Source organism: Molothrus ater, chromosome 33, assembly GCF_012460135.2.
Source record: "Molothrus ater isolate BHLD 08-10-18 breed brown headed cowbird chromosome 33, BPBGC_Mater_1.1, whole genome shotgun sequence".
Taxonomy (NCBI): domain Eukaryota; kingdom Metazoa; phylum Chordata; class Aves; order Passeriformes; family Icteridae; genus Molothrus; species Molothrus ater.
This window is the reverse complement of record NC_071660.1, coordinates 953,603-975,835: the sequence shown is the minus strand read 5'-3', so window position 1 is coordinate 975,835 and position 22,233 is coordinate 953,603. Positions and strand designations below refer to the sequence as shown.

The window sequence follows — 22,233 nt, the reverse complement described above, 5'->3', positions numbered from 1 at the left end:
CCGGGCCCGGGCCCGTTCCATGGCTGTTCCCCATCTCCGGCTCTGCCCTCACGCAGCCCGGGGGGCCCTGAGAGCGCGGAGCGAGGCTGTGCCGTGTGCAGAGCCCGCCCCCGGCTGCGATTGGGCGACGGTGCCGTCAGTCGTGGTTCTGGCGCGCTGATTGGTGGGAGCGGGGCGGGGCAGGGCCCCGGTGGCGGCCTGAGGGCGGCCGTGGCTCGGCAGCGGCGCCACTGGCGGAGCGTCTGTGCGGGCCCGGGAGCGGCGGCAGCGGCCGGAGCGCGGTGAGGCGGCGGCGGCGGCGGCGGCGGCGGCGGCGGCGGCGGAGGAGCTGGGAGGCGGCCGCAGCGCAGGTGGGAGCCGCGCTGGGTTGTGCGGGGGCTCGGGGCTCGCTGCGGGCCTCGGGGGCGGCAGGGGGCTCAGGCGGGTTCGTTGTGCCGTGTCCGGCCCGTGTTGCCGCTGGCGTGAGGGCGCTGCGGGAGCGGCTGCCCGCGGTCTCCTTGCGGCCGCTGCCTCGGCAGGAGCCGCTGCCGGAGCAGCGCTGGCTCGGCCCGGTTCCTGTGGCTGGGACAGAGGCGCCTGCCCCGTGCCCGGGGCTGTGCGGGGAAATTCACATGGCCGGCGGTTTCTGTGCCCCGAGTAGACAGAGGAGTCCTGTACAAGTGACTTTATTGCTGAGCAGAGGGAGAGGCCGTGGCGCATTTGCCGTGCGCTCTCTGCCATTGTAGTTCGCAGCCTCCTTTTTATCCTCATTTTCCCGGCCTCATCTCCCTCTCCCTTTGCCCACTGGCTGCGGTACTTGGACGGTTCAGACTTCCCGATCCGCCAACTGCATGTCCTCGTTAATGTGCACTCCCACTCTTTTAGAACAGCCGATATTCCTGGCTCTGTTAAGTCTTTGTTCTTTTCCTCGAAGTTCATGAATTTAGAGGAATTTTGAGCAGCAGTCCGTGTCAGTTTGTTCTATTGTCTGAAACTGATGGTTTTTCCCGTTACTTCCTTCTCTACAAGTCCCTGGCCCTATCTCCACGCAGATTGACTCAATGACTCTGTTTTTTTTCGTGCTGAGTCTTGTTTGGTTTTGGAATTATTCTCAGTGCCCTCATTCCCTGTCCTTCTGTAGCCGTTTCTGGATCAGGAGGCCTGGTTGCCACCTGCATCCCCTCGCTCACCTGCTGAATGAGCTGCATCCACAACATTCTCCATTTGCTGTTTCGTTTTGCAGCTTCACCCGTTTCTGTTGCAGGGTCAGATATCCTCACCATGGGCTCTGCTTTTAGCTGTGCAAATTCCATCTGTGCAAGCGGGCAGAGCTTGGGCTGAGGGGCAGAGGGAATCAGCCCAATTCCTGCCCCGGGTAGGAAGACCCAGGTACATTGTCCAGGCTTTGCCCCAGCAGTGTTTATTTGCATTTCTAAAGCTCCTCTCGTGGCTGCCTGGAATAAAACTTCTCTTCCGGAGCAGCTATGTAGCCCCCCCACAGAACCTGCCTTTTTAGTTGTTGCTTTTTGGTTTTGTTTGTTTTTTATTTATTTGTTTGGTTGGTTGGTTTTTTGTTTTGTTATGGTTTTAGGTAGGGGGATGTTTTTTGTTTGTTTTTTAAACAATATTTAAACAAACTATTAACTGTTTCTGAGTTAAATGGTCACCTTTAAAGTAGTTCTAGGTGAACGTTGAAAAACCCATAACAAAACTTGATTCTCACACTTCTGTCCCAAACCTACCTAACCATATAAAGTAGGATTATTTTGAAAAACGATTCTCCTGTTGTATTCTTGTCACTGAAACTGCGGGGAAAACAAAAACCCTCCAACAATATCTTTAGTGTTAGAGAGTCAAGGCATTACTTGGTTTTGGCAAAGATATGCAGCACACATCATTCCATCCACACATAGCCCGAGTGTGCAGAGAAGATCATTCCATGACACGTGAGATTTATTAGTTTTTTCCTAAACTTTATGTAGTCTGAACCAATCTAAATCCATTGGTTTAATGTTCATTGCTTCCAAGTGGTGTAGTTTTTAGTATTTGGTTTCCTATTAGATCCGGATTCCTTCCCCTCTGGAGTTAATTAGGTCCACACTCCTGGATGTCCTTCTCAGCCTTTTCCAGACCAGGTGTCTCCAGCTGTGCCGGGGGCAGTGTCTGGGGTAGCTGTTGGTTGCTGTTTGCTGCTGGGCGTTGATGTTTCATTGCTGGTCGTTATCTCTGTGGGTGTCTTTTGGGCTATTCCCAGTCTGTGGAGATGTTGAACTCATCTCTGTTGAGTGGTGTAACATCCTTTAAATAAAACCTTTAAAATTCCTTTCCCCAAGCCAAAGACAAACCAAGCCTGAGTAGCGAAAGAAGATTTAAAAGAAACAAAATCGGTACATTTTGCAGCAATGCAATCCCAGGCAGCCCAGAGTGTGGGTGTGAGTGAGCCCCAGAGTGGAATTGTGCCGTGGTGCTCCCCAGCAGCTGTGGCAGTGCAGGCCCAGCCAGCGCTGAAGCTGCAGCAGTGGCAGCAAGGCTTGGCTGCAGTGGCTGGAGGTGCCAGAGGAGGGTGGCCAGGATTTCCGAGGGTTTGAGCAGAGGATCTGTGGGCAGGCCCAGGGGCTTGGCCCGCTGTGGAGCCCTGGCTGCTGCTGCGTTGCCTTCAGGGCAGGCTCAGTGGCGGCTCCCATGGTCCTGCTGCAGGCGGGAAGTGCAAATCTCTGGGGCTTCAGAGCCCCTGAGGCCAGGCTGAGGGGTCCCCCCGTGTTCAGCTGTGCTGGCGGCTGTTTCTGGCCTCAGGGACACTTGGCATGGGCCCCTTGGCCACCAGTGGTGCTGCTTTGCACTCCTTAGGCAGGAGCCGATGTCCTGGCTGGGTGTTGGCAACAGCAAAGTGCCAGGGCAGGCTCTGTGCCAGCCCAGCTTCCTGTGGGAGAGATTTCACAAGAGACAGGATTCTGGCCACGGTCTGCCTTAAATGTACATCCCTTATCTCCACCCTGCACTAGGTGGAGAATTACCAGGGTAAGGAATTCCAGACATCAATTCCAGGGGAGGTAATTGAATATCTGCTGTGAGTCTGTCTCTTCTTCTTGCCATAGCCAATGGCAAAAGCCATGCCCATGGCATCTTGGTTTCTGTCACCAGCTTCCATAGGTGTTTCTTTCTTTCCCTATTTATTCTTTCTACTGACCTGAGCTCAGGGGGTGCCAGGGGTTATGGAGGTTCCATTGTATTCTTAAAGCTGCCATAACCCCCTAAAGGATCTTTCCTGTAAAATGAGTTCCCCTATCTGCGTCTATTGTTTCCACAATCCCTAATCTTGCATTTGTTTTAGAAATAATCTAATAAGTGATGAAGTGCTTGCTGAAGCAGTCAGAATTGCTTTTGCCCCCTGTTAGGTGCCATGGTGTCAGCAGAAGATATTGAAGCCTTCCTGCTCAGGGCATTTCAGTGCCAGGCTCTTACAAGCACCCACAGCTCCTTGGGTTGAGCCGAGCATGGGGCGGTGACCTGCGCTTTGTCTGATTCCCCTTCCTTCCCTCCCCTGGAACAGGCTGTTGCTTTTAGACACCACTTGTCCTGGTTGCTTCAGAGTACTTTGGAGAGGCTCCATATCTAATTTTCCCCTTTTCTCTGGTGCTGCCCACACCTCAGGGTTCACTTCAGCATGGGTCTTGCCAGACGTCTGACTCAGTGGTACAACAGAACTGGCCTCTATATCACCTTTTATGAAATAATTTGTGTTCCCAGTTTAGCAATCAAATCCCTTCCCAGTAAATCATCATAAAAATTAGGAGCAAATAAAAATTCATGCATTTCAAATCCATCTCCAAAATTTGCTAACAGAGGTTGAATCAAATCACTCCTCTTTTCCACTTATCCCCTCACTAATCAAACATATTTCTAGCATTTTCCCCCCATAGGTCTAAGATTCAGAGTGCATTGAGAGGCCCCTGTGCCCATCAGGAGAGGCCTCCTCTCAATGCCAACCCACCCTGAATGTTCTCAAGGGCTCCAGTGTGGAGGGTCCCTGGTGTGATGGGAGCTGTGACAGCCCTGCCAATCCATGTCCATCAAGGGGTGGACTTGCTGGTCCTGAGGGTGCTGCTGTCTGTGCTTGCAGTGTCCTTGTGCCCTGCAGCTGGAGCCCTGATTCCTTGCCAGGGGCTGTTTGGGTGGGCTGTCCCCTGCCGAGGAGGGCAATGCCTCTGCCGGGTGCTTGTGGCCGAGCCCGTGCCCTGGGTGCTGGGGCCCCCTTGGGCCCTGGGGTTGATCCCTCAGGGGCTGTAGGAGCTCTGCCCTGGCCTTTGCCTTCAGCTTGGCCTTTTGCTGCTCCCTTCTTGCATTCACCTGCTGGGCCTTTGTGCCCAAGTGCTGCAGGGCCTTCTTCTGCCCCTCCTGCAGCCCCCCTCAGTGCCTGTGGGTGCTCATCCTCTTGACAGCTCCTGAGCTTTCTGCAAAATAATTTGTTTTCCAGCGACCCAAACAATGTCTCGATCCTTCCATGTATAATGCACATTTCCCAGGTGTTCCTTGCTCCTCGTCCCTGTGCTCAGGGTGCCCTCCCCAGCCCGTATCCCAGAGCCGCTCCCTGTCCTGCCGCAGTGTCCAAAGGCGCCCCCCCGGCGGGCAGGGCCGGCAGCTCCACGGGGCCGGGCAGCGGCCGGGGCGTCCCGCAGCCTCCTGGGGGCCGGGGGCCACTGCCGGCCCTGCCCGGGGCTGGTGGGGTCAGGCAGCGCCCGGCGCTGAGCCCCGGCTGCCCCACAGCCCCGGCCCGGCCCTGCAGCTCCCCCCAGGCCCCCAGCCCGTGCTCCCGGTCCCGCACCTCTGCGCCCGGTGCTGCCGCTGCCCCCCACAGAGAAACCCCCTGAAACCCTGACCTCCTTGTTTTCCTCTCCGGGAAACCGGGGATGCAAAAGATCAGCCGGCAAATGTTGAGGATAAGACCCTGCTGAAAAACATCTAAATTCTGAGTATTTTTCTCTTCCTCCTCCTTTCTATTATACTTTTTCATTGATTCCTGCTGCTGCCTCTTGTCTTAACCATATTCTTGCACACTCCCCTTCACCCAGTCTCTTCCCAGCACACCAATGCCATCCATCCCCTGTTGTCCAAATCCCTTCTCCACTTCCCTTATTGCCCCCCTGGCTGTCCATGCCCTTAATTACCTCTGAGGGAGTGTGCAATCTACCTCAACCTTCTCCCAAGGGACCCTTCAGAGATATTTTGGGATCATCATGCCTTTGGCACAGGACCCCTTCCTGGCTTTCCCTTTTCTACCCTCTACCCTTTTTTCCATCATCCCTTTTCCTTCCCACATAGATTCCTCCTGCTGCTTCCTGCCTTAACCATATTGCTGCACACTCCCCTTCACCCAATCCCTTCCCAACACACCAACATTATCCATGCCCTGTTCTCCAAATGTGAGGGGAATTTGGGGAGGTGGGAGTGGGGCAGCGCCAAGGCCGGGCCCCCCCGCGCTGTCCTGGCGGGAGCGGCTGCAGTGGGGACCGAGTGCGGGCGGGAGCGGCCGAGAGCCCAGCGCTGCCCCAGCCCGACCTGCCTCAGCTCCATCCCTGCCCCTGCCGTGGGATGCTGTGGGTTTGGGGGCAAGAGGGAGCCGGCAGCGGGTGCTGGGCCTGGGGCAGGAGGAGAAGGGAAGGAGAAGCAGGGTTGAAGAACAAAATGGTGAAACGCTGCACGTGGGAGGAGAAGGTGGGATTGTGCAGGAGAAGGAGGAATAGCGTGAGGAAGAGTGGGGATGCAGGAACAGGAAGAGGAAGCAGCACAAGGTTCCACCTCTCCCTGTGTCTGCAGCTTCTGATCCCAGCCCCAGGAGCGTTGCCCCCCCCCCAATGCAGCAGGTGACAGGGGATTGGGATCCACGATTTTCCCGGGAGTGAATCTTGGTGTTTCTGAGCTTTCTTGGGCTAATTGTTGGTGCTTTGTTTTTTGTGGGGGCTGAATCTTTTTATTTGGAGGGGGCTTTTGCTGAATCTTGATGTTTGGAAAGTTTTTGATCTGTGTCTTGATGTTAGGAGGACTTTTGTGCTGAATCGTGGTGTTTTGGAGGTTCTTAGAGACACAAGATGCCCAATGACTTAATGAGATGAACTTGGGCAAGGAGGAACTCCCAGTCCAAGGCACTCTCATCTTGTTTTTTTCCCCAAACCAGGATTTTTCATTCCTAGGACATGTCTGGATGGAGGAGGAGGAAAAGCCCTGGAGATTCCGCACGAGGAGGGGCTGCAAACCCAGCCCAGGGAGCTGTGGGAAGGAAAGAGCCCCCCTGAGCCAGGAAGCGGCCGGAGATCCAGCCAGAGCTTGGAGCTGGTGGAGAAGCCTCATGGCAGAGAGAAGCCCCACAAGTGCTTGGAATGTGGGAAGAAGTTCAGCCGGAGATTGCACCTGATCCAGCACCAGGTGATCCACTGGGGAGCAGCCCTATGAGTGTGAGGAATGTGGGAAGCGTTTTAGCTGGAGCTCCAGCCTGAGGCAGCATCAGGTGATCCACACTGGGGAGAGGCCCTTTGAGTGTGAGGAGTGTGGGAAGAGCTTCAGCCAGAGCTCCATCCTGATCCAACACCAGAGGATCCACACTGGGGAAAAGCCCTTTGAGTGTGGGGAATGTGGGAAGAGCTTCAGGCAGAGGGGCCAGCTGATGCAACACAAGATGATCCACACTGGAGACCGGCCTTATGAGTGTGGGGAATGTGGGATGAGCTTCTGCCAGAAGGGGAGCCTGATGCAACACCAGAGGATCCACACTGGGGGAAAGCCCTGTGAGTGTGTGGATTGTGGGAAGTGCTTCAGCCAGAGCTCTGGCCTGAGGAAACATGAGAGGATCCACACTGGGGAAAAACCCTATGAGTGTGGGGAGTGTGGGAAGAGCTTCAGCATCAAGTGCCAGCTGACGGAACACCAGAAGATCCACACTGGGGAAAACCCCTACAAGTGTGGGGAATGTGGGAGGAGCTTCAGAGGAAGCTCAGCCCTGATTCGGCACCAGGTCATCCACACGGGGGAACGGCCCTACACCTGCTTGGAATGTGGGAAGAGCTATGGGTGGCACTTTGACCTGAGAAAACACCAGCGCACCCACACTGGGGAGAAGCCCTACAAGTGTCCCCAATGTGGGAAGAGGTTTCACAGGAGCTCTGATCTTCTCAAACATGAGCGGAGTCACACTGAGGAGAGGCCCTTCCGCTGCCCCGACTGTGGGAAGGGCTTCAAACAAAACTCCAAACTCATCATCCACCAGCGCATCCACACTGGGGAGAGGCCCTACGAGTGTCCTGAGTGTGGGAAGAGCTTCTCACAGAGCTCAGTCTTGACCTGAGATTAGTGGAGGCGCCATTAAGGGAAGCCCTTGTGAGTGCCCCAAATGTGGGAAGAGCTTTGTGCGCTGCTCCAGCTCCATCCTCCATGAGAGGATCCACGTGGGATGATCCCCAGTGACCCCCGTTGGGGAGAGCCCTGATGATCCGTGGTCCTGGTGATGAAAGTTGAAAGGCATCTGGCTGGGAGGCTCCATATCTTTCTGGTTCCCTGAGAGTACCTAGATAAACCCAGCAGCAGGAACCTCCATCGGGACGCAGGCCAACAATGGGAATTCCTTGGGAAGAGCAGATTTGTTGACTTTCAACCCCATAAAATCTTTTGCATTCAACCCTGCTGACATCAGGGAGTACTGAATGGTCTTGGAAGTATATTCTGGGTTGACTATATGATGCTTGTATCCCCAGTCATCTGTTCTGTTTATGCTGAATAATAAGTTTTGTACCTTCAAGACTTGTCCTGAGAGTGAAGGGGGAGAGAAGAAGTGCGGAGTTTGTTTTCAGAAACTGCACTCGCTCTTCCACATTCCTGCTCTGGGACTGTGTTGTCTGCGGATGGACAGACAGCGGGACAGAGCTCTCCTTTGCTTTTAGTTAGTTTTAGCTAGCTGAACCAAACAAGTTCCCTGAACTGTGGAGTTTTTCCCCTTTTCTTTGGACCTGTTTAAACCTGCTCTGGCCTGAACACCAGAAGAGCACGGGCAGCTCACACCTGTGCCCCACCGGGCCGGGCCTGGGCCGTGGCATTTCCAGCACCAGAGGGACTGATAAGGGACTGAGTGAGCTGAGCTACAGCCCACAGAGGGACTTGGTGAGTTTGTCTCTCTTTTAGAGCAGCAAGAGGTTTTATTGTTTAATATTGTTTAGGTTTTATTGTGTAATAAACAGTTTTTTCCACTTTTCTCCAAGGAGGTATTTTATTTTTCCTGAACCAGCTGGGGGAGAGGCTGATTGAATATGCTTTCTAGAGAAACTCCTTTGGAGGTTCTCTCCCAGATTTGCCCTGAACCAGGACAAGGTCTTTTCCAACTTCAGGGATTCCATAATTTTGATTTCCTATTGCCCAAGAGTGTCTTCTGCAGCCAAATGGTGAAAAACTGGGCAAAAGACCAAGATTTTAGAGACAGTGGGATAGAAATTCCATCAAAAATGTTATTTCCTTCTACCTAAGCAGTGGATCCTCAGCTGGTATGGACAAGGAAAACCTTTTCTTTTGCCTTGATTTTGTTTCCATTTCTCTTTATCCCTTTAAAATACCCAATATTGAGGTAAAAATAGACATTGAACTAAGATGTGGGTGTGGTCATGGTAGGACACATGGATACATGGAGAGTGACATGGGGACACATGGATATGAAGAGGGATGGGGCCATTTGTGGGGACACAGGCATGGATGGAGATGTGGGGGACAATGACAGGGATGGAAACATGGTGGGGAGACAGCCGTGGGTGAGGACATGGTGGGACATGGCCAGTGACATGTGGGGACATGGCCATGGCTGGTGCCATGGGGGGAACTTGCAGGGGATGTGGGGGATGCTGGGTTTGAGGGAGTTGAGGGTTCCTGGGAGGGATTTGGGGCTTGCTGAGGCCTTTGGGGACCCCAGGCCGAGTGGCTCTGGCTGTGCTGGGAGACCCTGGGGGAGGTTCTGGGGCAGCTGCTCAAGGACCCCCTGAACTGGAGCCCCAGCCGGGCATTGGGCTCCTGGAAGGGAATGAACATCCTCGTCCCCAGGAAGAAAATCCCAGCACCCCCAGGGTGTCAGGGGCAGCTGAGAGGCCACAGCAGGGAAGGGAAAGCCAGACAGAGCTGTCACACTTTTAAGCTAAACCCCAAAAGTCCCAAAACTGAGGGATTCCTCCCAGGAAAAAGCAGCCAAGAGCTGCCAGAATTGAGGGAAAGGGGGGATGTGACCCCCCAAACTGAGCCAGAGGGGCCTGGAGCCCCCAAAACCAAGCACAGGGGTGAGGGTTGGGGCTGGAGGCACAATAGGGAAGGGGTGGAAGAGCAGGGGAAAAGAGGATTCAGAGCACGGGAGGGCTGGCACCCACAAATTGAGGGTGGGTCTTTGGGTTGGGGGAATGATGGGTATGGAGAGGGAAAGGTAGGGATGGAACAGAAAAAGAGCAATTTCATGGGGATCCCATTGTGTCCCCATCATTCAATTCCTGGAGTGATTCCCTGGGACTCTGGGGGGAAAAGGATCCACACTGAGTGGGTCCCCAAGCCCCCTGCCCATCCCTGGGGGGCTCATGGGGGGTTCCCTCCACCCAAATGCCACTGGTGCTGCAGCCATGGGGAGAGGTGGGATTTGGAGTGGATCTGGAAGGAGGAGCAATAGGAAGAGGTGGGAGAGGAGGAGGAGGAACAGGAGGAGCCCCAGCAGAACCACACCCATTTCCCCACCTGCCCGCTGAGTCTGCAGCTCCCCTGGCCATGACAGCATCTATCCCCCCAGATCCCTCAGGTGAGCAGGGAGGGGGAGCTTGCCCCAAATCCATTGGGGTGGTTTTTTGTTTTTAGAGGAGGGGATGTTTGGATCTTGCAGGGCTCCGAAGTTGAGATGCAGATGTCTCTTTGGAGAATTGTGGAGGGTTCCTGTGGCAAACTGTCTGTACTGGCTGGGGCAGTGGTACCAGCTGGGGGGGACATTGGTGTTGGGACTCTGATTGGCATCAGAGTGGGGAGAGCAGCAAAGACCAATCCTGGAGCTGGGGGATCCTGTCAGCCTGGAGGGGTGGGGGAGGCTGGAGATGAGCAGGGTCTGGGCCCATCCAACTGTGAACAGGGCGGTTACTTCTGGAGCTGGACTTGGGAAGCAGGACCAGGGGTCTCACCTGTTGTTTTTCCTCCAAGCCAGGATTTGTCAATCCCAATCTTTGTCTGGATGGAGCTGGAGGAGGCTGCAAGGAAAAGGAAGATGGCATAAGAGACTGAGGCAGGCAAGGAGGAAGTCACTGCCCCTTTCCCCCTCTCCTCTTCTCCATGTCTCAGCCCAGCATTGCCCTTGGCTGCAGGACAATCCCACTGCTGACACCATCCTGCCAGGGATGAACTGGTGGGATCCCTTTCCCTTCCCTCTAGCATGGAGGCAAATCCCATCCTGTCCTTGTCCACAGCTCCTTCCCCTTCTCATTCTGTCCTTCTTCCTTCCTCATTCCTTCCTCTCCTTTTCTTTTCTTACTGCAGGCACTGAGCTGCATATGGAGACCAGGGAGAACAAATCCCTGTGGTATTCATATTTCTTTGAATAGAGACATAATTCTTTCTCACAGGATTTTTCCTGGGAAGCTGTGGAAAGGCTGAGAAAGCTCAGAGAGGAAGAAAACAATTCTTATCTCACTTGTTGCTCCTGTTGTTTGGCACATGTGGAATGTGTTATGGAGATTGTTTACCAAGAGTGATTTGTTAATTGGACACTGGTGATGGTTGTTTGGACTGATTGACCAATTAGGTCAAAGCTGGGTCGTGACTGTCTGTAAAGGGTCAGAGGTTTTTCTTTAGTATGTAATTTAGTATAGATTTAGTATAGCAATAGTCTAATGTAGTATAATATAGTATAGAATAAAGCATCTGTTCAGCATTTGAAATCATGGAGTCAGAGCACATCATTCCTTGGATGGGTGAGACAAAGTAGAAATTTAACAGGATAGAAATACATTTTTGGATTTAGGTGAAATGTGCTGTTCTGAGCCTGTAACTTGTTTATCTGTGCTTAAGACTCCCTGTTCTCGCAAAAGAGAAAAAAAAAACAAAGAAAAAATCTTGTGCTCGCAGAATGGCCTCGACCAAGAGAAGGAATTCAAACTCCTGAGATAAGCAGAGGTGTCTTTGTCGGGGGCAAAGGCTGAGGCTGACCAGAGAGCTCTCTGCGCAAAGCGCAAGGACTGATAAAAACTAATTGCAACTTGCAATGTGAAATCAGTAAAATGAATATGAATGACACTATATGCATGTGTATAAGCAAGGGTGAATTCTCAGGAGTGCGCATGTCCTTTAGGGAGAACAGCGATTTTCACATGCACCTAGCACTGTAATAAACATACTGGCTTAATGACTTTCTACAAAGTTGTGGAGTATCTCTTTTTTTTCCACTAATCATTTTGGCGAGCCAGCCAGGAGATTGTCTGTCCTTTCAGGGGCGGAAGGGAGGACGGACTCCTGGGTGCACCCTGGGATTTTCCTGGAGGAGCTCTGCTCCATCTCGGCTTGCCTCCTGGAGATACAGACAACGATCTGCTGGTGTGTGGATACACGGTATGTCTGTCAAAGGGCCCGGGGGAGACAGGGCTGCTGATAAGTCACTCAGAGACGTCTGAGTGCACAGCCTCGTCCCTGTGCTTGCAGGCAGACATCGACCAGGAGCATGGTTGGTGGCAGAGGTTCCCGATTGATAGCGCGACTGGGAACGAGCTCATTGTTCAATAGAGCGGCCGCTAGCGACTCTGGGGTGAGCTGAGTGAACCTGAACTTTGTGTGCTTGTGGTGTCTGGACATTGTATGGTTAATGCAGTGTGTGGTTAATGTTAGTGTGTTTGTAATCGTGTGAGTGCGTGGTGTATAAAAGAGACTGAGCGAGCAAGCGAGTGTACCCACAGCGTGCAGGGGCAGTTCTACCCCTGTCTGAAGCGTCCAGGTGAGGCCCGGAGCACCGGCTGGGGCAGGCTGTGGGGGCAGGGAACACCCCACGGAGTAGTGGAACAAGTGGAGAAAACGTGGGTGAGGACATTCATTTATTGTGTTTAAAGGTGGTGATGTGTGATTTGTGTAGATTGTGCACATTTTAACTGTGGCTAGATGAACTCAGGGGATTCCTCTGCCGCAGTAGTTTGGACTTGGTCCCTGGAATTTTACTGTGGGCTGTTATTTTGATTGTGTCCAGAGTGTGTGAGGACCAGAAGAAGCTGATAAGCTGATGTGGGTAGATGCTGAAGTGTTGTATGTTGGGTTGTGTCAAGAAAAGTGGGCACTTCTAAGAGATACCCCTTTCCCAGTGAGTTTGTGTGGTTCTTCCCCCACATTGTGGTAATTTGATTCTTGGTATTGTAGGCTTGTGAAGATTTTAGGATTTTGTTTGCAAAAAGTGTAGCATTTTACATGGAAAAACTGCAGTATGGTGATTTATATTTAACTGTGGTAAAACAAATTAAAGGAATTCCAGGAATTCCCCTCCCACAGCAACCTAAGCCCTGACTCTTGTGAATTTGAGATGTGGGGGGTGTGTGTCTGTGTTTGTGTTTGTGGGCATATCAGAGTTTTGCTGTAACAGGCACAGCTTTTTGCAAGCCAGCCAAGTGAGTGTCAGTAGAAACAATGCTTGAATTAGATTGTGCGGGAAGAGAACTGGAAAAGAATGAGATTTTGTAAAGCAGAGTTTGAGTGGAAGAGACCAAGACAGGCACTCTATAATTTATGTTATTCTAAGGAAACAAAGGCTACTCAGAGAGCTCTAAGGAATTTAGTAGCAACTGGTCACGAGAAGCAAAGTAACAGGGTGTTTGAATTATTAGAAAAGAGAGTTTCAAGTAATGTAAGAAACCTAGCAGAAATAATTAAAGCTGAGTGCGCTCAGCCTATTTTATACCCCAAGACTTTGAATTAAGGCAAAGAGATGGGATGGGGTAGAAAGATGGGAACTAAGATGGATATTTTAGTAGACACGGGGGCAGCAAACTCAGTGTTAAATAAAGCCTTGATGCCTATAACAGATGATTATGTTATGGTAAGGGGGCAACTGGCCAATCTGAAAAATCATATTTTGCAAACCATCAAAATATTCTTAGTTTTTTGTATTTGCCCAACTCTTCAAAGGCCCTGTTGAGTAGGGACTTGTTGGAGCAGCTGGAAGCAAAGATCACATTTAAAGATGGGGAGATTATTTTAGGGGTAAAGGATCAAGAAGATGTAGATACACTGAGCTTAATTTTAACAATTAGTGAAACTGAAATTGAAAATAAGGATGAAATTAACAAGAAAATAATGGATCCAGTGTTTCCTGGGGTATGGGCCTCTAACATAGCAGGGAGGGCAGAGAATGCACCTTCTGTGCAAGTTAAGGAAAACAACCAGCTAGGGTCAGGCAGTACACCTTGTGGCAAACCCATACACCCTACTAACATGTTTGGCACCTGAGCTAACCTAGTTTGCTGTTTTAGATCTGAAAGATGCCTTCTTTAGCCTCCCTATCCATTAAGCCAACCAGAAAATTTTTGCATTCAAATGAGAAAACCCTAAAAGCAGGCGCAAAACCCAGCTCACATAGATTGTGTTGCCTCAAGGCCTTCAAGGCTTCAAAATTCCCTTACTCTGGAGAGCAACTTACAAAAGACCTAGAGTCCTGGGAAGCTCCACAAGAAGAAGGAAGGCTATTGCAGTACGTGGATGATCTCCTGATAGCCACTCAGATGAGGGAAGCATGTGTGGCCTGGACAGTGAGCCTTTTGAATTTCCTGGGGCTCCAAGGATACAGAGTATCAAAAAAAAAAGGCACAGGTAGTGAAACAGAAAGTAATCTACCTGGGGTATGAGGTCAATGCTGGGCAAAGGACTCTGTAGTCACTAACCTTGTGAACCCAGCTTCTTTTCTCAGTGGGATCAAGGAGAAGCAGTACACCACGATTGATTGCCTGGAGACCATTGAAGCTACTCACTCCAGATGCCCAGACTTGAAGGACACTCCTTTGGATGGTGCAGAGACCTGGTTCACTGATGGGAGTAGCCACGTTGCCAGTGGAAAGCGACACGCTGGATATGCAGTCACTACCTGCAGAGAGGGCCTGGACAGCAGTGGCAAATTGACTTTTCAGAACTCCCAAGGAAAGGGGGGTACTGGTATTTATTGGTATTGACAGATACATTTCCAGGATGGCCAGAAGGGTTCCCCACCAGAACTGTCAAGTCTTGAGAGGTGACCAGGGTATTATTACAAGAAATAATACCACACTTCAGAGTTCCAGCCACAATATCCTTGGATAGAGGATCACATTTCATTTCCAGAATAGTGCAACAGATGAGTAGCCACCTGGGCATAGATTGGGAACTTCACACTCCATACTGCCCCAATTGAGCAGCCAAGAAAATGAATCATCTGATAAAGCAGCAAATTTTAAGACTGGGACAGGAAGTTAGTCTGTCTTGGCCCCAAGCTCTTCCACTGGCACTGTTGCGAATTCAGACTAAACCTAGAGCTAAAGAAAGGCTGAGTCCCTTTGAAATACTTTATGGAACACAAAAGGAAATGTCCACCCACATTGGGGAGGTAGCATTGGCCACCTACATGGTGGCTTTAACTAAACAGCTCAGAGTAAATGAAAAACATGTGGCTGGAACTCAGAGCAGGGAGCTAGATGGACCAGTACACAACATACAGCCTGGGGATTATGTATACGTTAAGTCTCTTACAGAAAAGACTTTGAAACCACAGTGGGAAGGACCATTCCAGGTGCTTCTCACCATCTTCACTGCAATCAAGATTAAGAAGCAGAATGCCCAGATCCACCACACTCGAATGAAGCAGGCCTCAGGAGCCCCTTGGAAATTGACACCAAGAGACAATGAACTGAGACTGAAATTTACTTGGGCAAAATGAGTGTATTGCACTGGGGGGGGGGGGGTGTAGTTTGTAATTTTATTTATAGAATAGTTTTGTATATAATTGTAATTGAAGTCTTGGAGTACCTCTGTCCAAGACAATGCTGAATGACCTTGGTGCCAGGTTTTAATCAGTATACTGGATCTATGAGAAAGCTGGCCACTGCAGCAGGTGGCCTAGCAAAATTGAAGCAGCCTTTACAGTCATCTCTATTGGCATTAGGAAATAGCCAGTGGCAGATTTCAAAAGTCAAAAGTACTGCCAAAGTGGGAAAAGGCCGGGGACCAAGACCACAAGCTAATAGTAGAAGTGCTTAGTATGGTTCAAGATAATGTATCTTTAGCTTTCAGTTGTATACAAGCACAGTTATGGATGCAGGCAACAGCAGCTCTGCTCATATGGGAAGGGGGTGAAGGTGATTTTCCAGCTGAAATTCAGAAGATTGTCTGGGATAATGTGATTGATTCTGAAAGGAAGTTTCAGTCCTGGTGGACTATGGTAAATTTCACCTATGATCCTGCTTCTAATGTGGCCACTGCCTTTGTGCTTACCATATGTAATGCCACTATTTACGTTATCCACCCCATCATTGCACTAGGATTAAATAATGGAAAATGGTTCTCTACCCTTCAGAACATAGGGTGTGGGCATGAAAGGTGAATGAAAGGTGGCAAACAGTAAACTTAGAATCTTGTATTACTAGGGAACAACTAGGAAGCAATACTATTAATGCTCAAGATGTGTGTCTTGACACTGAACCAAGTTTTTGCCACTTTGAGATTCAACCAGAAAACCAGGCTTGTATATACTGGTAAAGATTGTGTATGCTTGAGAAATGTCCTTATCAAATGTACAGGGTAAAGCATTAAGGCACGCTAATTGTCGTAGGGATTTGCATTAAATAAAAGAATTTACTTCTTCCTTTTAGGAAAGGGGGGAATGAGACAGAGTAGAAATTTTCCAGAGTAGAAATCCATTTTGATTTAGGTGAAATGTACATCTTTGAATTAAGACTGTAGCTTGCAAACATAGCTGTTTAGTCTGACTGCCTGTTCTTGCAAAGAGCCTATACTCAGAGAAACTGCTTCAGCTGAAGGACAAGACATAAGGGGGGGTCCCTTGAACTCTGAAACATGGAGAGGCTGCTACGGGGAAAAAGGGCAGGATGACCCAGGAATTCTTTCTGATAAAGAAAAAATAGTGGCAAATGTCACGCAAAATCAATAGAATTAATATGTATGAACCTGTGACTGTGGTCACAAGGGTTTTCAGGATGAAGAAGAGACGAGAATGTTGACTCCATGATCAGAAGGCTTGATTTATTATTTTATGATATATGTTACATTAAGACTATACTAAAAAGCAATAGAAAGGAAAGGTTTCTTGAGAAGCTAGCTAAGCTAAGAATAGAAAAGAATGAATAACAAAGATCTGTGTCTCAGACAGAGCAAGAGCCAGCTCTGCCATGAGTGGTCAAGAAATCCAAACACCCACAGGAGACCAATCATGGGTCTACCTGTTGCATTCCACAGCAGCAGATAACCATTGTTTACTTTGGTTACTGAAACTGCAGCTTCTCACAAGGAAAAATCCTAAGAAAGGATTTTTCATCAAAGATGTCTGCGACATGAACCTATTGTGAAATTGCATGCATGTGTATTTGAGAGTGAGATAAAAAAGGATCTGGAGTTCCCAGAGGTACACATGTCATTTTAGGAGAACGATTCCCACATGCATCCAGTGCTGTAATAAACACACCGGCTTTACAACTTTCACAAAAGTTGTGGAGTTTGTTTGCTTCCGCAAATCAGACAGACATGCTGGAACTCCAGTACGAGCTGGAGTCCAAGGCAGCAAAGGGGTATGCCACCATTGACATTGCTAAGGTGCTTTTCTCCATTCCTCTGGCAGCAGAATGCAGGCCTCAGTTTGCTGTCACCTGGAGGGGCGCGCAGTACACCTGGAACCGACTGCCCCAAGGGTGGAAGCACAGCCCCATCATCTGCTATAGACTGATCCAGAGTGCACTGGAAAAGGGTAAAGCTGCAGAACACCTGCAGTATATTGATGACATCATTGTGTGTGGGAACATGGCAATGGAAGTATTTGAGAAAGGAGAGAGGATCATCCAGATTCTGCTGGAAGCCAGTTTTGCCACCAAGAAAAGCAAAGTCAAGGGATCTGCCCGAGAGATCCAGTTCCTAGGAGTAAAGTGGCAAGATGGATGGCGTCAGATTCCCACTGAGGTCATCAACAAGATCACAGCAATGTCTTCACCAACCAGCAAGAAGGAAACACAAGCTTTCCTAGGTGCTGTAGGCTTTTGGAGAATGCACATTCCCGAGTACAGTCAGACTGTGAGCCCTCTCTACCTGGTCACCCGCAAGAAGAACGATTTCCCCTGGGGCCTTGAGCAACAACAAGCCTTTGCACAGATCAAGCAGAAGATCACTCATGCTGTAGCCCTTGGCCCAGTCAGGACAGGACCAGAGGTGCAGAACGTGCTCTGCTCTGCATCTGGGAGCAATGGTTTCTCCTGGAGCCTTTGGCAGAAGATGCCTGGGGAGACTCGAGGCTGACCACTGGGATTTTGGAGTCAAAGCTACAGAGGGTGAGAAGCCAACTACACTCCCACAGAGAAAGAAATCTTGGCTGTCTATGAAGGAGTCCAAGCCACCTCAGAAGTGATTGACATGGAAGCACAACTTCTCCTGGCACCCAGACTACCAGTCCTGGGGTGGAAAGGTTAAAAGGAAAGGTTCCCTCACACAGCACACCCATATTGGAAACCCGAATCGCCGTGGGATTTTGGAGATAATTACAAACTGGCTGGAAGGTGAGAACTTTGGTCTCATTGATGAAGAGGAACAAGAACCAGTGACATGTGCTGAAGAAGCTCCACCATACAACCATCTACCAGCAGAGGAAACATGCTAACGCTCTTTTCACTGACAGTTCCTTTCGCATCATAGGTGTGAAAAATACATATTATATGTATTGGCTTTTCACAAATATTAAACTGAATACTATATGTGTTATGTTAGAATGTTATGTTGTGTTAATTATTATTAATATTTTGATAGTATGGTGAATGTAGTTTTGTGGTTAAAATGTAGTTTTTGTAGTTAAAATAGAGACTATGTATGTGGGATAATTTTTAAGGAGAGGAAGCGGGTACTCGCACATACTATTTATATAACAGTTTGTCACAGACGTCTTTTATGAAAAATCCTTTCCTTAGGATTTTTCCTCCTGAGAAGCTGAGAGGCCTCAGGAACAAAATGTAAACAATGGTTATCTGCTGCTGTGGAATGCAACAGGTGGGTCTTTGATTGGCCTATGTTAGTTGTTTCTAACTAATGGCCAATCACAGTCAGCTGGCTCAGACTTTCTGTCAGAGCCACAAGCCTTTGTTATCATTCTTTCTTTTTCTATTCTTAGCTAGCCTTCTGATGAAATCCTTTCTTTTATTCTTTTAGTATAGTTTTAATATATGTCATAAATTAATAAATCAAGCCTTCTGAAACATGGAGTCAGATCATCGTCTCTTCCCTCATCCTAAGACCCGTGTGAACACAGTCACAACAATTTTATTACTATTAAACTCTAAAAATTTTAAAAACAAGTGATTGGCATTTTTCACAATTATGGTAACAGAGGATGGTTATAATACCTCGCTGCCGGTGCCTTAGGGAAGTCAGGGTGAGGAAGGCGCGCCCTGCCCTATTTGGCAGCCTCACTCTGTGTTCCTCTAATGTGACTGACAGATGCAGCTTACTATCTGGACAAAAGGAGGCAATAAAACAAACAAAAGGGAAAGGATTCCCTAAAACCGCAGTAATTGGGCACTAAAATGAAAATGTACATGAAGAACAAAGATTAAGGACAAAGGATAGGTAAGTACTTGCTTGAACGGGGACAGATAAGGGGGGGAAATGTGTGTGTGTGGCTGAGAGGCAGGCTGCTGATCCCAGACCTGCCAAGTGAGTGAGGAGTCTCCCATGCTGCATTTTTGTTTTTTTGCAAGAAAAACGGCCAGTACAGAGATGAAGTGAGAGATAAAAAGAGTGAGAGGACCCCTCCTGGGGAAACTGGGACTGGGTCTTAGGCAAGGGGTGGGACCCCATGGAGAGAGGAAGCCGAGGGTTTTCCTGGCATAATCCACTGGAAGAGTGAAAATAAATTAAAAAGTGTGGAAGGGGCCCCTAAAAATTCTGCTGGATTGAGGGATAAGAGTGCTCAAGAGCATCCAGAATTGAACCTGCTGGGTTGAGGGATTAACATTCCAAGAGCATTCAGGGTTAAGCAAAATTCTGCTAAACTGAGGTTAGACCCAAGAGAATCTGGGGTTGTACAACACAGCTAGATTGAGGAATAAAAATGCCCAAGAGAATCTGGGGTTGGACAACACAGCTGGATTGAGGGATACCCAAGAGCACTGGGACTGGCCAGTGGCACCTAAAATTGTATTACATGGTTTGAAAGTAAAAGGTACCTTATTGTTTTCTTGTGTGTGAGAGTGAGTCATGCACAAAATTAGCCTCAACTTAGGGCAGGTGGGGGCTGTGACAAAGGTATAGGTGACCTGCAAATAAGCCATTGTTCCCCGGGGCAGGTGGGGGCTGTGACAGAGCATGTGTGTGACTGCAAACGGGCCATTGTCCACCTGTACATGTGAGGGGGCTGTAGCTGAAGAGTGTGAGTGACACAAATCAGCCTCACCGGTGAACGGGCACCGGAGGCAGCAGAGTCAGGGCCCTCCCAGGAGGCCGGGAGATACTGAGACCCAGAGGCCAACGCCAAGGGGAGGGGGCCACAGGGACCCGCGATTCTCTGTCAACAGGGATCCACTTTGTGTCCTGAGCGTGTGAAAGAATGTGTGGAGGTGAATGAGAAATTAGAAGTGTGTGAATGTAGACAAATAGGAAGTATTTGTCTACATTAGACAAATATACTACATATTTCTACTTGTAGAAAGTATATGTAGTGTAGATTGTTTATTTTAAAACTCCCTGTATCTCCTTGGAGGGAGGTGTATTGTATTAAATAGTTTTGTGAGGAAAAGGGGATTTTTTTTTTTTTTTGTGGTCGGAAGAAAGTGGTATTTAGGTTGTTAAAGAAAGTGAAAAACAGAGGCAGGGGATGAATAGATAAGATCTTGAAAAATGGGACAGAAAACCAGTAATTTGGATACCAGAGGGAAAAAAAAAAAAAAAAGGAGTAAAAAGCATACTAGCAGGGATACCCCAAAATTACCCTTTGGGAGTTATGTTAGCTAACAGAGACACAAATCCTTGCAAAAGGAGAAAATACAGGATATGCAGTAGTTGATGGGAAAAACATGCAAATTATTCAAAAAGAGAACTTAACCTTAAACTGGTAAGCTCAAACTTGTGAATTATATGCTCTAAAAAGAGCACTGGAATATTTAGCACACAAGAAAGGAATTATATATAGTGATTCAAGGTATGCCTTTGGAGTAGTACATACCTTTAGAAAAATTTGGAAAGAAAGAGGAGATCACTTAAGAGGAAAGCGATTAGTACATAAGAGACTTATTTTAGAAGTTTTAGACGCATTAAAATTACCTGAAAGAGATAGCTATAGTACATATTAAGGGACACCAAAAGGGAATTACCCCAGAAATAAAAGGAAATAATTTGGCAGACCAGGAAGCTAAAAATGTAGCCGAAAATGGGCCGAAAGAGTTATGTTAATATTAACTCCAACCTCTATGACATCGAATCCCCCCCTGTTCATGAGAGTCACTTCTAGCGGGGATGTTTTATACAGTTTATTGTGCCTGAGGCAAAGGAGTCCCAATTTCTTTTGTAACTCTTCACATTCATTGTTAGTTCTTTCACTGTGCAGAGCTGGACAAAGGCAGTCTCCTGGCTGATAGCCAGCGTTGATCGATCGAATCCGGGGAAGTAATGTATTCACATGTATCTTCCTGGCGACTCTGGCTATCTTGATTGATGCTATCGGTGGGACAAGGTGGGACAATGATCACTCTTAGGCAGTTTCGATGACTCGAGATACCAGTGATTATCGGGTTAGATGCGTCTATTCTTGGGCTAAAGTGCCGATCCTTATCTAGCCTGACTCCTGGAATTTTAGAGCTTGAATAGGCATCCGCCTCTCGGGCTGCTTGTGGTCAGAGACTCGTCTGGATTTCACAATCTTTATAAAATACATTCTTTGATAGCATGAATTATTTCTACCATATATTACAATCCCTCCCCTTTAATATCACCACATTAATTCATGCTCCCTCTATAACCCAAATTGCTAAAATCTATTAATTTCTACATCTACCCACCACCTTTATGGGTCTTCCACAAAGAGAACAAAACTTTATTAAATCATCCCATGCTCTCCTTGTGGAATCCCTTGATAATCAGTATTGTTTACACTCGTTTTGACTCATTTCTCAAACTTTGCCAATACTTCTGCAGCATTGCTCACATACTTTCTCTCTCCCAGGCTCATGAATTTAGATGTGTTTCTTCTGGAAGCCAATTCTGGGTCCATGGGTACAATTGCTATCTGCATCCCCTGTACCACGGAATGAATCAGTCTAATAAAACAAGGAATTAGACATGGAAGAAATAGGATTACGGCTACTGAACACAGCACAAAGAATATTATTTTGTTCCACCAGGCCCCATCAAACAATCTGCCCCACCATGATGATTGTAAAATCGAATTCTATTTTTGAACCAGGACATGGGCCACCTTCTTGATCTCGGCTGCCAATCCTCTTATGGTTTCCCCATAATCATCAATTTCAGTACAACATTCTGATTCGTTGAACTTCCCACACACTCCCCCTTCTTTGGCCAGCAAATAGTCTAAAGCTTTTCGATTTTGGTACACAAATGCCCATACCTGGGTGTGCTGCCAACTTAGTAAATCCAGGGCCTCTGAGGTGTGATTTGATACAATTTCTACCACTGCCTGCAGCCTGATCAGTCGGCTCAGTAGATAAATCGGAGTCTTATATCTGTAGCTTCCATCTTGAGCCCACGTGGCTGACCCATAATAATCAATTATTCTCGCTGCTGGCCACTCTTCCTCCCCCCAAGTTTGCCTACCACTTATGACAGGTATCATCTTTTTCAGACTTCTTCTCTCTCCTCAGGAGCCTCTAGCAGGTTACTTTTTGTTTGAGGGAGAGTGAAGAACACCGGCTGGATCATGCCCAAAGTGCATGATCCTTTCCACCTTGGGGGTAATTCACTGTATGCCTTTTTCCCGCAAATCCAATAGATTCCATCCGGAGCTTTCCATCTAATGTTAGTTTTCCCTGGGTCTCCCCAGTATTC

The 22,233-nt window shown here is 48.6% G+C and overlaps 1 pseudogene; it reads left to right on the top strand.

The window, feature by feature from the left end:
• Positions 1 to 202: 202 nt before the first annotated feature.
• LOC118700750 (zinc finger protein OZF-like) lies at positions 203 to 8,221 on the top strand (annotated as a pseudogene).
• Positions 8,222 to 22,233: the final 14,012 nt, after the last annotated feature.